Genomic DNA, 13,186 nt, shown 5'->3' on the forward strand with positions numbered 1-13,186 from the left:
TTCTCCACAAAAGTATTAAAAATTATTTCATCAATGGAACATAAATGATCAGTTATAGGACACTAACATCATAATATCAAAGCAAACGTCACTCACCATAGCCTTTGGTTCCTTTAATACACTGAAGTTTAGTTCACAGTTAGAGCTGTTTGGTCTACCTCTTCTGCCTCTTAGGCTCTGGAAAAGGAAAAAAAAAATGTAGAAAAGTTGCTGAAGCTGAGCAAATCTATAAAATAACAGATCTAGAAAATGCAGCATTGTGATTTAATTAGGCTCTATCTAGCTGTTGCCAAAGTCTTATGAACTTTAAAAATATAAGAGCAAAAGAGAGAAAATGCTAATGAAAGAAGAGATATAGGCCTTCAGTATAACCCATATACATCTGACATAAGACAAAACAGCCATCCATTTTCCAAGACTTCATAGTGCAATGTCAAAACCATAGGGTGGTAAACAGATCAATACAGCTCTGCCAGGATAGATTACATGGTGTAGATACCATGAAAAATATCACAACCTATTCGCACATCAACATGCCTTTTTCCATAGTGTAGACAGCTACAATAAGTAAACCAGCCCATCCCAATTGACATACTTCAGCAATTCTAAATCACAATTATACTTTTGTGTTACTGTTAAGTGCATAAAGAATCTTTTTATAGAACTGCTGCAAGACACAAAAAACTTCTTCCCTGAAGGGAAACTGTATAGTCAGAACATCTCGTTGCTTTTAGAAAGAAGATAATTACGAATAATATGATGGGAACTTTCAGAACATACTGCATCAATCAAGTTCTGCATGAGTAATTATAATAATGTTTTATAACATCATTAATTTTGTCTGCACAGCATGTCTCAGATTTCTGAAATACTAGATTTCTTCCCCAAAGGACATCAACCCTCAGCATAAGTTCTTGGTAAATTACTATGACTCTGCTGAGAACAACCGAGTAGTAAAGAAACATATGTTTTCTGGTCTAGGACTTGAGGTCATAGAAGGTATTGTCTGCATAGCTGGTTGTTTTCCTACTGTGGCAACTGCTGTTTTGAAAGATTTTACAAATGTGCACAAGCTATTAGGTATAGGGAGGCTCATGTCAGTAAACATTACAATTCTTTTTCATTCCAGTATAAGTCCTGCTGCATTTTTCTCTTTATTGTTACTCATATGTGAATCTGTCCATTTCTTAAGGCTATATCTTCAGATTTAAAGTTATTTTTTCAATCATAATGTACATATGCAAGGCTTTTGACACCGTCTCCCACAGCATTCTCCTCGGGAAACTGGCTGCTCTTGGCTTGGACTGGCGCACGCTTCGTTGGGTTAGAAACTGGCTGGATAGCCGGGCCCAAAGAGTCGTGGTGAATGGAGCCAAGTCCAGTTGGAGGCCAGTCACTAGTGGCGTCCCCCAGGGCTCGGTGCTGGGGCCGGTCCTCTTTAATATCTTCATCGATGATCTGGACGAGGGCATCGAGTGCACCCTCAGTAAGTTCGCAGATGACACCAAGTTAGGTGCGTGTGTCGATCTGCTTGAGGGTAGGAAAGCTCTGCAGGAGGATCTGGATAGGCTGGACCGATGGGCTGAGGTCAACTGCATGAAGTTTAACAAGGCCAAGTGCCGGGTCCTGCACCTGGGGCGCAATAACCCCAAGCAGAGCTACAGGCTGGGAGAGGAATGGTTGGAAAGCTGCCAGGCAGAGAAGGACCTGGGAGTGATGGTGGACAGTCGGCTGAATATGAGCCAGCAGTGTGCTCAGGTGGCCAAGAAGGCCAACGGCATCCTGGCTTGTATTAGGAACAGCGTGACCAGCAGGGCTAGGGAGGTGATCGTCCCCCTGTACTCAGCTCTGGTGAGGCCGCACCTCGAGTACTGTGTTCAGTTTTGGGCCCCTCGCTACAAGAAGGACATGGAGGTGCTTGAGCGGGTGCAGAGAAGGGCGACGAAGCTGGTGAGGGGCCTGGAGAACAAGTCCTACGAGGAGCGGCTGAGGGAGCTGGGCTTGTTCAGCCTGGAGAAGAGGAGGCTCAGGGGCGACCTTATCGCTCTTTTTAGGTACCTCAAGGGAGGCTGTAGCGAGGTGGGGGTTGGCCTGTTCTCCCACGTTCCTGGTGACAGGACGAGGGGGAATGGGTTTAAGTTGAGCCAGGGGAGTTTTAGGCTAGATGTTAGGAAGAACTTCTTCACTGAAAGGGTTGTGAGGCACTGGAACAGGCTGCCCAGGGAAGTGGTGGAGTCACCATCCTTGGAAGTCTTCAAAAGACGTTTAGATGTAGAGCTTGGGGATATGGTTTAGTGGAGGGCTGTTGGCGTTGGGTTGGAGGTTGGACTCGATGACCTTGGGGTCTCTTCCAACCTAGCAAATTCTGTGATTCTGTGATTCTGTGATATCATAAAGAAAGGAATTAATGATTCCTCTTCAGAAGTCAACAGCCTGAAAATAGCTAAACTGTTATAAAAAATAAGATTAATTATATATAAGGCTAAATTTCCAAAGGCAGATGTAGGAAAAATAAGGCACAGAGCTAATATGTTAGAGGTCCCAAAAAAACTAATAGTAGATTCAGAAATGGTTACAGAGATTCAGATAAACATTGATCACCCCAGAATTTCATAATAATACTCTGAAGAAAAAGATAAAGGAAAGGCCAGAGGTGGCACAGGTGAGATATACAGAAGAAAAATAACAGATACACAACAAAAAAATGTGAGAGAGAGAGAAAAGGATTAAGGAACTAATTACTTAAACTAATGACAAGCCAACCATAAGGAGATACCAGAAATGTGAGATTGTTGTCAGTAACAATTTGACCCTAAGACAGTCTTTAAGCAAGATGATCCTGTAATGAAGCGTTCAGTTTTCTGAAACAAAGCTGCTTCTGCTTACTTTGCGTGGATCTGTCTTACCACACAAGTAATGTGGTCAGGATTACTAGCAGACATTCAGGATACTTGTGAAATGTAATTCCTTTTTAATGAGAAGTCATAGTAAGTCTTCCTTAAATTATAACTTTTTTTTTTTTTTTTTTTTTTTCAGTAAAATCAGTTCTGGATTAACAATTCCACTGGAATTAACAAACAACATTTTACTAAACAAGAAACTTTTTCTTATTATTCTTAAGGAGCTGATCTGGATTTTAATGAAAAACAAAATACTTCGTCAGAACTGTTGGCAATGCATTCAGTTCAGATATGATATAAATATATAAAATATATATATAAAATAGGACAAGGAGAAATCCAGAGATTGGTGAGGCCCTGACACAGGCTGCCCAGAGAAGCTGTGGATGCCCCATCCCTGGAGGTGCTGGATGGGGCTTTGGACAACCTGGTCTGGTGGGAGGTGTCTCTGCCCATGGTAGAAACGTTGGAACTGGGTGATCTTTAAGGTCTCTTCCAACCCAAGCCATTCTGTAATTCTATGAATCTATGATTTGTACCAAATGCACTGACAAACTTTCAGTTCTAATATTTTTCAGTATCAGTGTCCAGTCACAATTTCCTAAGATACAAGAAATAATATTTTTACAGGATTCATTTCTATTTTTGGTATTTATTACTTAAATTTAGACTGAATAAGTACCACAATAAATTTTTAACATTTTTTAAACGACCTGTCAGTTCCATTGATGATCAAAATTTCAGCTTGTAAGCATCTGTTGTACTAGTTTGAGTGCAATTGCCTATGAAACACCTTTTGAATGAGAAATATTTGCCTATTTTGTATAACTACTACTAGAACCGTCATTTATCTTTGAAGACACAGTTTCTGAGATTTGCATGTAAGACATAATAAAAGCATTTAATCTTACTAAAAATGAGTGGAATTTTTTGAGTACCTCATTTTTGTAAATTTAATTGATGGGTTGTTTGTATTCCTCTCTAAAGAAGCTCATAAATCTCAGCAAGGACATACATAATACTAAAAGAAAATACCCACAGCTTTGGAGTGTTTTAAATTTGTAAAATATGACTCACCTGTGGAAGTGGTATGTTGCTTCTCATACTAAGGAGTCAGGCACCTAAAAATTGCAAGCAACCCTGGTGTTTTTTAGAAAGAGTTTTCCTGTGTTCTCTTTCAGTCCATTGGATCTGGAAGAAGCAGGCATCACAAGCTCTTCTGCTGGTCTGACAGATTTTCCATAAATCCACTTCAGAAGTCCCATAAAGTTAGACTGTCACTCCAAGACAATGAAGAAGAAACCATGGAGTCAGGCCCTGGATGAGTGTTGTGGATAACACCAGTGACCTCCTCAAAACGCAGGAACCTGCAAAGAGCAGAGGCACCCCCCACATTATTTGAAGGAAACAGATGTGAAGGATGATCTCAGAGACTTGATCACTTTGCACATAGTGGATGTGGTCACCATATCTGGTTAGCCACTGACTAGGCTTCACACTGTGATAGATAGATGCTCTCTTGATCTCAGAACCACGGAAAAGCCTAGATTGGGATAGACATACAGAAATCATTTGGTCCACTCTTCTGTTGAAAGTGGGACTTCAGATTAGGTTCTCCAGGGTTCTGGGAAGCTAAGTCTTCATTACTTCCTGTGAGAGACAGTTCACAACTTCTCTGGGCAACCTATTGAAATGCCTTGCTGATGAGGACAGAAAAGAGAACCTCTGTCTTGTCTGTAAATACAGTATTGCAAGACTGTATCTTCCAGTATTGCAAGACTGTGATTACATTTCCTCTGAGCATTCTTTTCTCTAAGTTGAACAAAATGAAGACATTCAACCTTTCTTCACATTTCAAGTTCTCTGTCCTTGTAACCATCTTGGTAGTTCCCTGCTAGATCCTTCACAATTTTTCAATCTCTCTCTTTAAGTGTGGACACTAAATCTGGACATAATGCTCCATATGTGGCCTAACAAGTGGTGCTGGTTATACTTTTATTGATGCAGCCCTAGGCCATGGACAGGTGCTCCAGCAATTTCATGACACAACATAGGCAGAACATAGGCAATGTCTGTCATCCCAAATATCGCAAGTGGTTCTACCACTGAACTTCCCCTCTGGGCCCAGGCTGGCTGACCACAGGCAAGAAAGTTGGTTGCAGCAGGAAGGATTCCCAGGCAGACATTCTGCCTGGTTCTCTTTAACAATTGGAAGGTCCAGGGGAACAGGCATCTGTTCATTTAAGCTGTCTTCCCAGCAGAGTGACACAATCTTCAGATCTAATGATCCTAAGCCAAATTACTGCACTCTGCCTAAAATAATTGAATGGGAAACATTTATCAATTTGTAAAACATCCCATGGGTAAACAAAAGACAGCAACACACCTTCTTATAATATTCACTCTTTACTAGGTTACTATAAACAAATAAAGAATATCAGCCTGACAATTAAAAATGCATATAACTGTGTTTACATGTATAAAATTGCCAGAAAAAATACCTTGACATTCCCAGTCTGGCTTATTCCTTGCTTGGTCTATGAAAAGCACTTCTCTTTTTGGTCTTTTTGGCTATTCAGGTTGTTTTTAACAAGGTGTTTACATTATTTCCAGCCTGAAGTGTGCAAGAGAAAAGGAAGTCAACTTTGAAAACAGAAAATGCTTGTGCTGAGAACATTAAACAAATCATTTCTTGTTTACAGTAAATAATGTTCTCCTTGTCCATGTTTATAGTTCCTTCATCTCTACTGGTAAGTTGCTCTATATGATTTTTAACTTTCAGTTTTGTAGGCAATCCACAAAGAAAGATTATATCAATAAATCTATCCACAGTATATTGAAAGATTTACCTGGGGTTTGAATAACACAAATTCTTAACCTCAGAGGGGAAGGCTTTCATCCTTCAAGAACTACAGTCTTGAATCACTTGTAACAATAAGCAATAAAATTGTGCTAATTTCACCCATTTGCACAGTGAGTTGTGGGAGACCACAATATCTCACTCCCAAACAAGTATTAGTGCTCCCATGGTAGTCTTAACTAATTGTTACTCCCACTAGATTAGTTCATTACTAGTTCATGTCATTCACTATATTAGTTAGTAACGTACAAAATGGAATGGGAGCAGCAGGGAAAGTATAGACCTAGAGCAGAATTCAATAGAGAATCAAAATCAGAAGATAATCACAACTGGAATTTCTAGTAATCTCTTAGACTAGCACATATCTCTTCTCAGCCTAGTAACATGGAGAAAAGAAGCCCCTTCACATGAATCAGCACAGTTGTATGTACAATTTTATCCTTGGAATATGCAATCCTTTCAATTTCAGTACATCCTGAAGCAGATGGAAGGTCTCCTGATGAGATTTTTCCTTCCTCTTCATAGGAGTCCCTCACATCAAAATAGAGTTGCTTCTTTCCTGTCACTCATTGTTCCATTCCTGCAGGGTTAGAAGATCATTTTGCCTACCAGGGTTTCTCTTTAATTAAATATATCCTTTTAAGACACAGCTCTGCAGCATCTTCACAAGGGCTAGATTGGGTGGGGTTTGATCAGACATGATTGATTTTAAAGAATTCTTTCCCTTTCAGAAGAGCACTACAGCATGTAAAATGCATTTTCAAGCAACTGCAGAATTTGTGATTATTAAAGCTCCATTGACTTATATAAGTGGCAGTTTTATTTTGCTGACATTCAGACAAAAAATTAAGTCATTTATTGTACTTTGACAGGAGGAACCCAAGGCTGCCACTGAAAGTTTTGGACTTAAAAAATTAAAAAAAAAAAAAAAAAAGATCTGGAACTGTAAATCTAATAAAAGCACTATAGATAAGAGATGTCCTTTTAAGTATTCACTCAATCTTTACCTTTAATAACTGTGTCAAAATCTGCATTCCATTACTTCATAACCATGTCTTTTTCTACAAGTAATTAAAAGATTTCCTTTTAAATTATTTAACATTAAATGAAAGTCACTTCTGTTTGTTCCCTGGTTTGCATTTTTCTGAATTTTAGTGACTAGTTTTAAAAACAGCCTTCTCAATTGCAGGAGTAGGTCAAGCAGAACATTAGCATCTAATGCAAGAGACTGACTTTTGATGACTTTACTGGAGCTTCTCTGAGTAGTTGGTCAAACTATTGCCAACTTATTCATGTATTTAAAAGTTTGTCTTTTTTTGCTGGAGTTTTATAATGTTTAATCAGTTTAAATTCTACTTTATTCGTGGCATACTCAAGAGATCTCTCACATTCCAAGAAATCTGCTTTTAAATTTTGTACCTGTAAAAAATCCCAAACCAAAACAAAAGTCAGATAACTTTGGTTGTGGATGGAAATATTTTGTGAAGCTCCATTATTTAGTTAGGAAATTTAATCAGAAATAGATTGTATGGTTTAATATCTTGTGTAATAAATGGTATATACCCTTTTTTAAAATGTACAGATTCACCTCTGTTGTATCAGGTTTTATCATAAAAGTGGCTTGAAAATGCTGAAGCTAACAACCTAATCGTGTGTCTGGAACAGTGTATGATAGCTTTGTAGTATGTCCTCACAATAAAAACTGCCTTGAAAATGAAATATATTTTTGTCCTTTGTTGAAAACACTTATCTGTCATGTAAGGAATCTGCACAGGATTTAACATTTAAAATAATGACATCGAATATTTGACAGAGCTCTCATCAGTCATTATGAAGCACATTGCCAGACACATCTGAAAAGCAGGATGCTGTTACAGAAATAATAGATGTTATCAAGATAAAATGATAAAATAAAATAAAATTTTAAAAAGTAAAAAAAAAAATAAAAAAATAAAAAATAAAAATAGTCTGATTCCATTAGTTTCTAGGAATAATCTTCAATGCAATAAAAAAGAGGAGCCAGCAGAAAAGTAATGGTGAAAGAGCAAAATGCAGATGGGTGTCATATAGGACAAAGATAATTCTTCATTTATTGGCTTTTACAAGCAGTATAAAGCTATAAAGCTAAATACTACTTTCGGAGTTCAGTCTGAAAGACAAATAAAATTGGCTATTTTGAATTAAATATATAATTCTGGTATCCTTAGCGATTGCTTTGAATTTTGATTTTGAAACACAACTGTGTCTCAAAAAGGTTGGGGAGGATGTAGGGAAATTATGGGACATCAGTGGTACCAGAACAAATCATTTCAATGACCTACACAATACCCTGAAATAATTTTAACCACCAAACAAACAGAAGGCAGTACTTGAATAAGACTGTAACCTCTTCTATTTATAATTACTCCACATACAGATGCAGGTATTTTCTTCCGACAATCTGAGAGTCACTTCTCAGTGTGCTTCTGTCCCTGCCCTCAATCCCTTCAGGATTATGTTTTTTTTTTTTTTCAATTTATTTTTATTTCTCTCAGGCAAGTGCAAAGAAAAGGCCAATATTCTTGTCTCACTGTAGCAAATCATCTACTTGCTTTCAGTCCTTATTAATGTCTTGGTGAAAATCAAAGTGTCATCCCTATAAGATAATGAGAACATACATACAATATTCTCACAGAAACTAATGTTCCGGATACATGTAAGGAAGGGAGTACAAAGAAAAGATTGATAAGAGCCTCATTCTGAAGTAGTCAGCCATTCAAGACCAAATTCTTGCACAGGACGTACCCAGACTGGGCTGCCATGGGAATTTGAAGATTCAAGCACTTCACAGTGGCACTCGCAGTGTGCAGAACTGTGCCCCAAATGCACTAGCTCTTTCTGAATTCCCAGTAAAACTGAATGTGGAAAATACCTTTATCACACTTCTAACTTATTGCAAATTGCATTTTACTGAAAAACAGTTCCAAAATAGAGAAGGTCAACCATACCATTTCAATCTCCTATTTAGAAAATAAATGTATCTCAGTGAAACAGAATACAAAGGTAAGCATGATGATCCATAAAAACGATTTCAATGCAAGTTATTGCGCATTTGATACAAATTTGGAAGGTTGCTTAATCAATGCAGGGCAAAGCCACTACAAAGATTTCCTGTATTAACATTATACACAATCTCTTAGCTCAACATTTAAGGTTTGGGGTGTTTTTTTGTTTTGTTTTGTTTTTGTTTTTCCAGTTTGTTTGTTTTTAGAAGATCCAGATGTGCATATGTCTGCAGGGACAAAAAGAGGGGAAAATGCAATCTATGACCTTTTCTGATCCCAGGAAATCACAATAAAAAAGAACGTTAAGAAAACTGTGTATGTGTCTGGATTATTTCAAAATGTAATTAAGCAAGCTTGAATCTCATGGGATGTCTTTTCAAATCCCTGTAAAAATTTAATGAAAGGCTTTAGCAGATACAGTTAAAAACAACCAACAGCTAAAGTAAACAGCGTTTTGACTCTGTTCATAATGCACATCAATCTCATAAATTAGAATAGAGAAATAATTACTTATTAACTTAGGAAAACTATAGTCATGACTTACTGTAAGTTTTACATAAGGATTCATTTAACATGTTGTTCTTAGCTTCCTGAAATTGTCACTAAGTTGTGTTTTTTTTTTCTCTAGCTTAAGACAAGATAGTAAGGTGGCAGAACTGAAAATAGGTACAATATTAAATTCATTAACTGTTACAGATATACTCCCCTTTCTGATATTTCAGAAATGTATTTTATGGGGCACATTAAATGGGGAATTGAAGGGATATTTTAGGGCACTTACTGGTATTAACATAACTTTATATTTGTAGAGAAAAAAATAATAAATTAGCTAGTACAATTATATAGTTATTACTCATAGTTGATAGAATTATTTATAGACATGGTCCATTAATCAAACAACTTGAAATATTTTGTCAAGAAGGAAAACAATGCACCAGAAGCTATGTCGTATGAATAGCTCACACTGAGCTACAGTCGCCAAATTTTCATTCCAATGAATCACAAGTTTATGATTCAGAGGCAGAATGTGTCCACTGGTGCTGATAAATACAAATTAGAAACACAGGAGAGACACTTTCTGTACCAGCAAACTAATTCTTTTCAGAAGACAGCACTTTTTCAGACTATTACTGGTTCCTGGCACATCTAACTGCAGTTAGAAGGAAGAAGGGAGTGCTTTGGAGCATTTATGCTCCAAAGGATTCCCAGAGTCCCAGACTAGGCATGACTAATCTGCTCAAGACTCAGGATGGCCTTCAAGATAAGCCCAGTTTAGTGCTGGACCAGCAAGAGCAACCAGGTTCAGAGCAGCAGGGTCAAGGTTTAATTTAGCATGTGTATAGATGACAGTAAAAGCCCTTGTGTAATAAGCAACTTTTGTCCCAAAATTCACAATGAACTCAACACAAGCCAGTCTGCTGATGCTGATGTTTCCTCTGCCTTACATGCTGTTTTCATAGAAAAATGTGTGGCATCTGTCCAAATCCTGCTTATGTCCAAAATGGTGTTAATTACTTGTGTCTTTTTTCTAATAATTTTGAATCACTAATCAAAATAAATCATTCATCACTTTCAAAGTCAAGATGTTGGAGATAGTGCAGGATGCTAAGGATTGAAAACCTTATATTACTTATTCAGACATCTTGAAAATTTCTACTTCAATATTCTGAGGATCAGTAGAGAAAAAGGTGCTAGTGTCTAGGGAAAACACAAGAGTAGGCAAATGTGCTATTAACTTCTCTGTTCTGCCTGGACAGATGTGCTGATGGGCATGAGTGACTTTCTAGTAGTAGAGATGGTACATTTGCTTACATCTGTTGAGGATATGTGGCTACAAAATCTAATTCCAGGTGAAACCTAATGGCCATTACATACAACAGTCCTAATTTCTGAAACTATATTATTTACCCCATTAAAATTTTGGAAATCATTTGCTTGCCTTGTGGAGTTCAACCAGCTTTGAGGAAAATGCATAGAAGCTAGCAGAAAAAAAATCCATCATACATATTGCAAATCAACTAGTTGGGGTGGCTTATGAACAAGAATAACAACTGGACAGTTGCACTTTCCTTTATTATTATTATGAGATAATGGTGTATTCTTCTGAAACTTGCATTCTCTTTCTGTTAGAACTCTGATGAAAAAAAAGCATTAGAATAAAGAGCTGCTGGTAATCAGCTTACTACAGTATCTTGTATTACAATTCAAATGGGATATTGTATAGAAAAAACTGCAATAACTTTATGTGAGGAACCCAAATTCATGTGGTTCTACTGGCTCCACTCCATGTTTCTGACTTTACCCCAGGGAATATAAGGAGCAGCTGCTTGAGGAATGAAAGCTTCTCTGACAGACACAAGCCCCCACCAGTCAGAAGCCTCCTGATCTCTGCTGGATCCTGATACAAACAGTTGCTGCCAGCTGTAGTTGTTGGTGGGAGAAGACTGTCACAGAAAGACGCAGGTGCTGGTGTGACTCCTATTCAGAAGAATGTGTAGAGGCAAGGAGAACGTGTCCCTGTCCCAGGGAGACAGAAGCAACATCTAGATTTGGTTTTCACTGTGTGAGATTCAATCACCGTCATCTACATGGTTACATATGAAAGTTTAGTTTGAAAAGAACTTTGGAAGTGTCTCTCATGGCTATAATTCAGATTCCAGTATTGTGCCAGGCATCTTGCAGAAAAACGATGAACTCTAATGAGGACACCAACTTTAAAAAACTATTCTGGACCATTCTTTATTCCATATTTCCAGGAGCGAGACTAAACTGGTTTTAATAATAATTTATTCACGTGGCTCTCGTCTGTTAGAAAATTTTATTAAAAATTTGCAATATGTTTTCTTTTTTAAGAGAAACTGTTATTGATCTTTGCTTAAGTTTGCACTGCAGACAAAAGAGGCCTTTAACACCCATAAACTATAACTGTAGTAATTACAATATAATTAATATTAATTGCCTTGCACCCAAATATCAGTATACTAAAATAGCGTAACAGTATGTGTGTTCCAGTACTGTGATGGCATAACTGTACATAAGATATAAACATTTGTTATAAATACATGAACGCTGTGACCACCAATCAGGCAAAGACAGGTGAATGTGGAACTAAAGCTGTCATACAAGATAAGCACAAGGGACTGTACATAGCCAGGACAACCTCCTTACTACATAAGCAGGATGACCAGCAAAGCCAAAAACAAGATAACAAGTATTGAGAAACCCATTTGGGAAGGGAGGGAGCAATAGCATAAAAATATCATACATAGTTATGGAAAATCAAAGAAGAAAGAAGTCAAGCACACCTTGGTTCTGATTTCTGTCAAAGAGCTCTCAAGAGTGATCACACCTTGATTTCAGAGACTGAGAACCACCAAGGATTTTACCATCAGTCCTAACTGTATGGCATCAGCTCTGTAGTATTGTATTCTTAAGGCTAATAGGTGTTATAAAGCAACAATTATGTTTGATTAAGAAGATGAATTTATCAAGTGTGTTGTTAATGACTGAATTTGCTAAGGACAATCTTCCAAACACTCGTGTTCACCAATCTGTAATTCCCTATACACAAACACTCACCTGCAACAACATTATAATAGAGGTGCCTTAGGTGAGATTATAGAAGACACTTGCTAGCCTTCAGTAAACCACATAAGTGCAAATCAAGCTGTAAATAGCATGACTAGTCCCACTAAATGCTTGTATTTCTTTCTCATTTATAAGCGTTCTGTTCTATAGACAAGTTGGACATCGGCACTCAATAAAACAAGAGCTGGGGGATGGGTAGGCACAGATCCAGTCCCTAACCATGGCCTGAAATATTTCTCAGTCTACAGTAGCTGCAAAATACCAAAATGACAATTGTGCGAGAAAGCTGAAAGCATAGTTGTGTTCTAAGAACTTAGGGCAGAGAAAATAAAAGATGTTATTTTGATTTCTATTTTTTGCTTCTTTGCTTTTTTTGGAAATTCTCCCAGGACATTTCGGGTTGGTCTCTTTAAACTTCCTCAGTTGGTCTATGGGGATTTCTAAAATCCAAGCTACAAATGAAGATCTGTATTTTATGATCACATCTAACGCTGGGAAGCGCTAATAAAGGAAAATTTGATGTGCTTATATTAGTCAGAATCACATAATTTACAGAGGCAGGCATGGCAATTCTGGTGGGCTGAGAAACGGCATATTCTCTGTAGAAAGTACATAGATTTAAACATTGAACCCTTCTCACAACTTTTCATATCACTAGGCAGAGGCCTGACTTTGTGATTTGAAGGCTAAGCAGTAAACCCCCAAAATCTGTTCGTTCCTACTTATTTCCTAACGCTGCATTTAAACAGAGTACGCTAAACTGGTAAGAAACCACAAAAAATCATTTAGTTTAT

The 13,186-nt window shown here is 37.5% G+C and overlaps 1 long non-coding RNA gene across 1 annotated transcript in view; it reads right to left on the reverse strand.

The window, feature by feature from the left end:
• Window positions 1-13,186, reverse strand: part of LOC311438501 — a 125,895-nt gene that overhangs the window by 96,517 nt on the left and 16,192 nt on the right. Inside the window, exons 2-3 of the long non-coding RNA XR_014694142.1 lie at window positions 3,978-5,213; window positions 97-177 (exon numbers count right to left, since the gene is read on the reverse strand). This is a non-coding gene — a long non-coding RNA (uncharacterized lncRNA). The remainder of the gene's footprint in view (window positions 1-96; window positions 178-3,977; window positions 5,214-13,186) is intronic.

Source organism: Aythya ferina (genome assembly GCF_964211825.1).
Source record: "Aythya ferina genome assembly, chromosome: 6".
In the NCBI taxonomy this organism is placed as follows: Eukaryota; Metazoa; Chordata; class Aves; order Anseriformes; family Anatidae; genus Aythya; species Aythya ferina.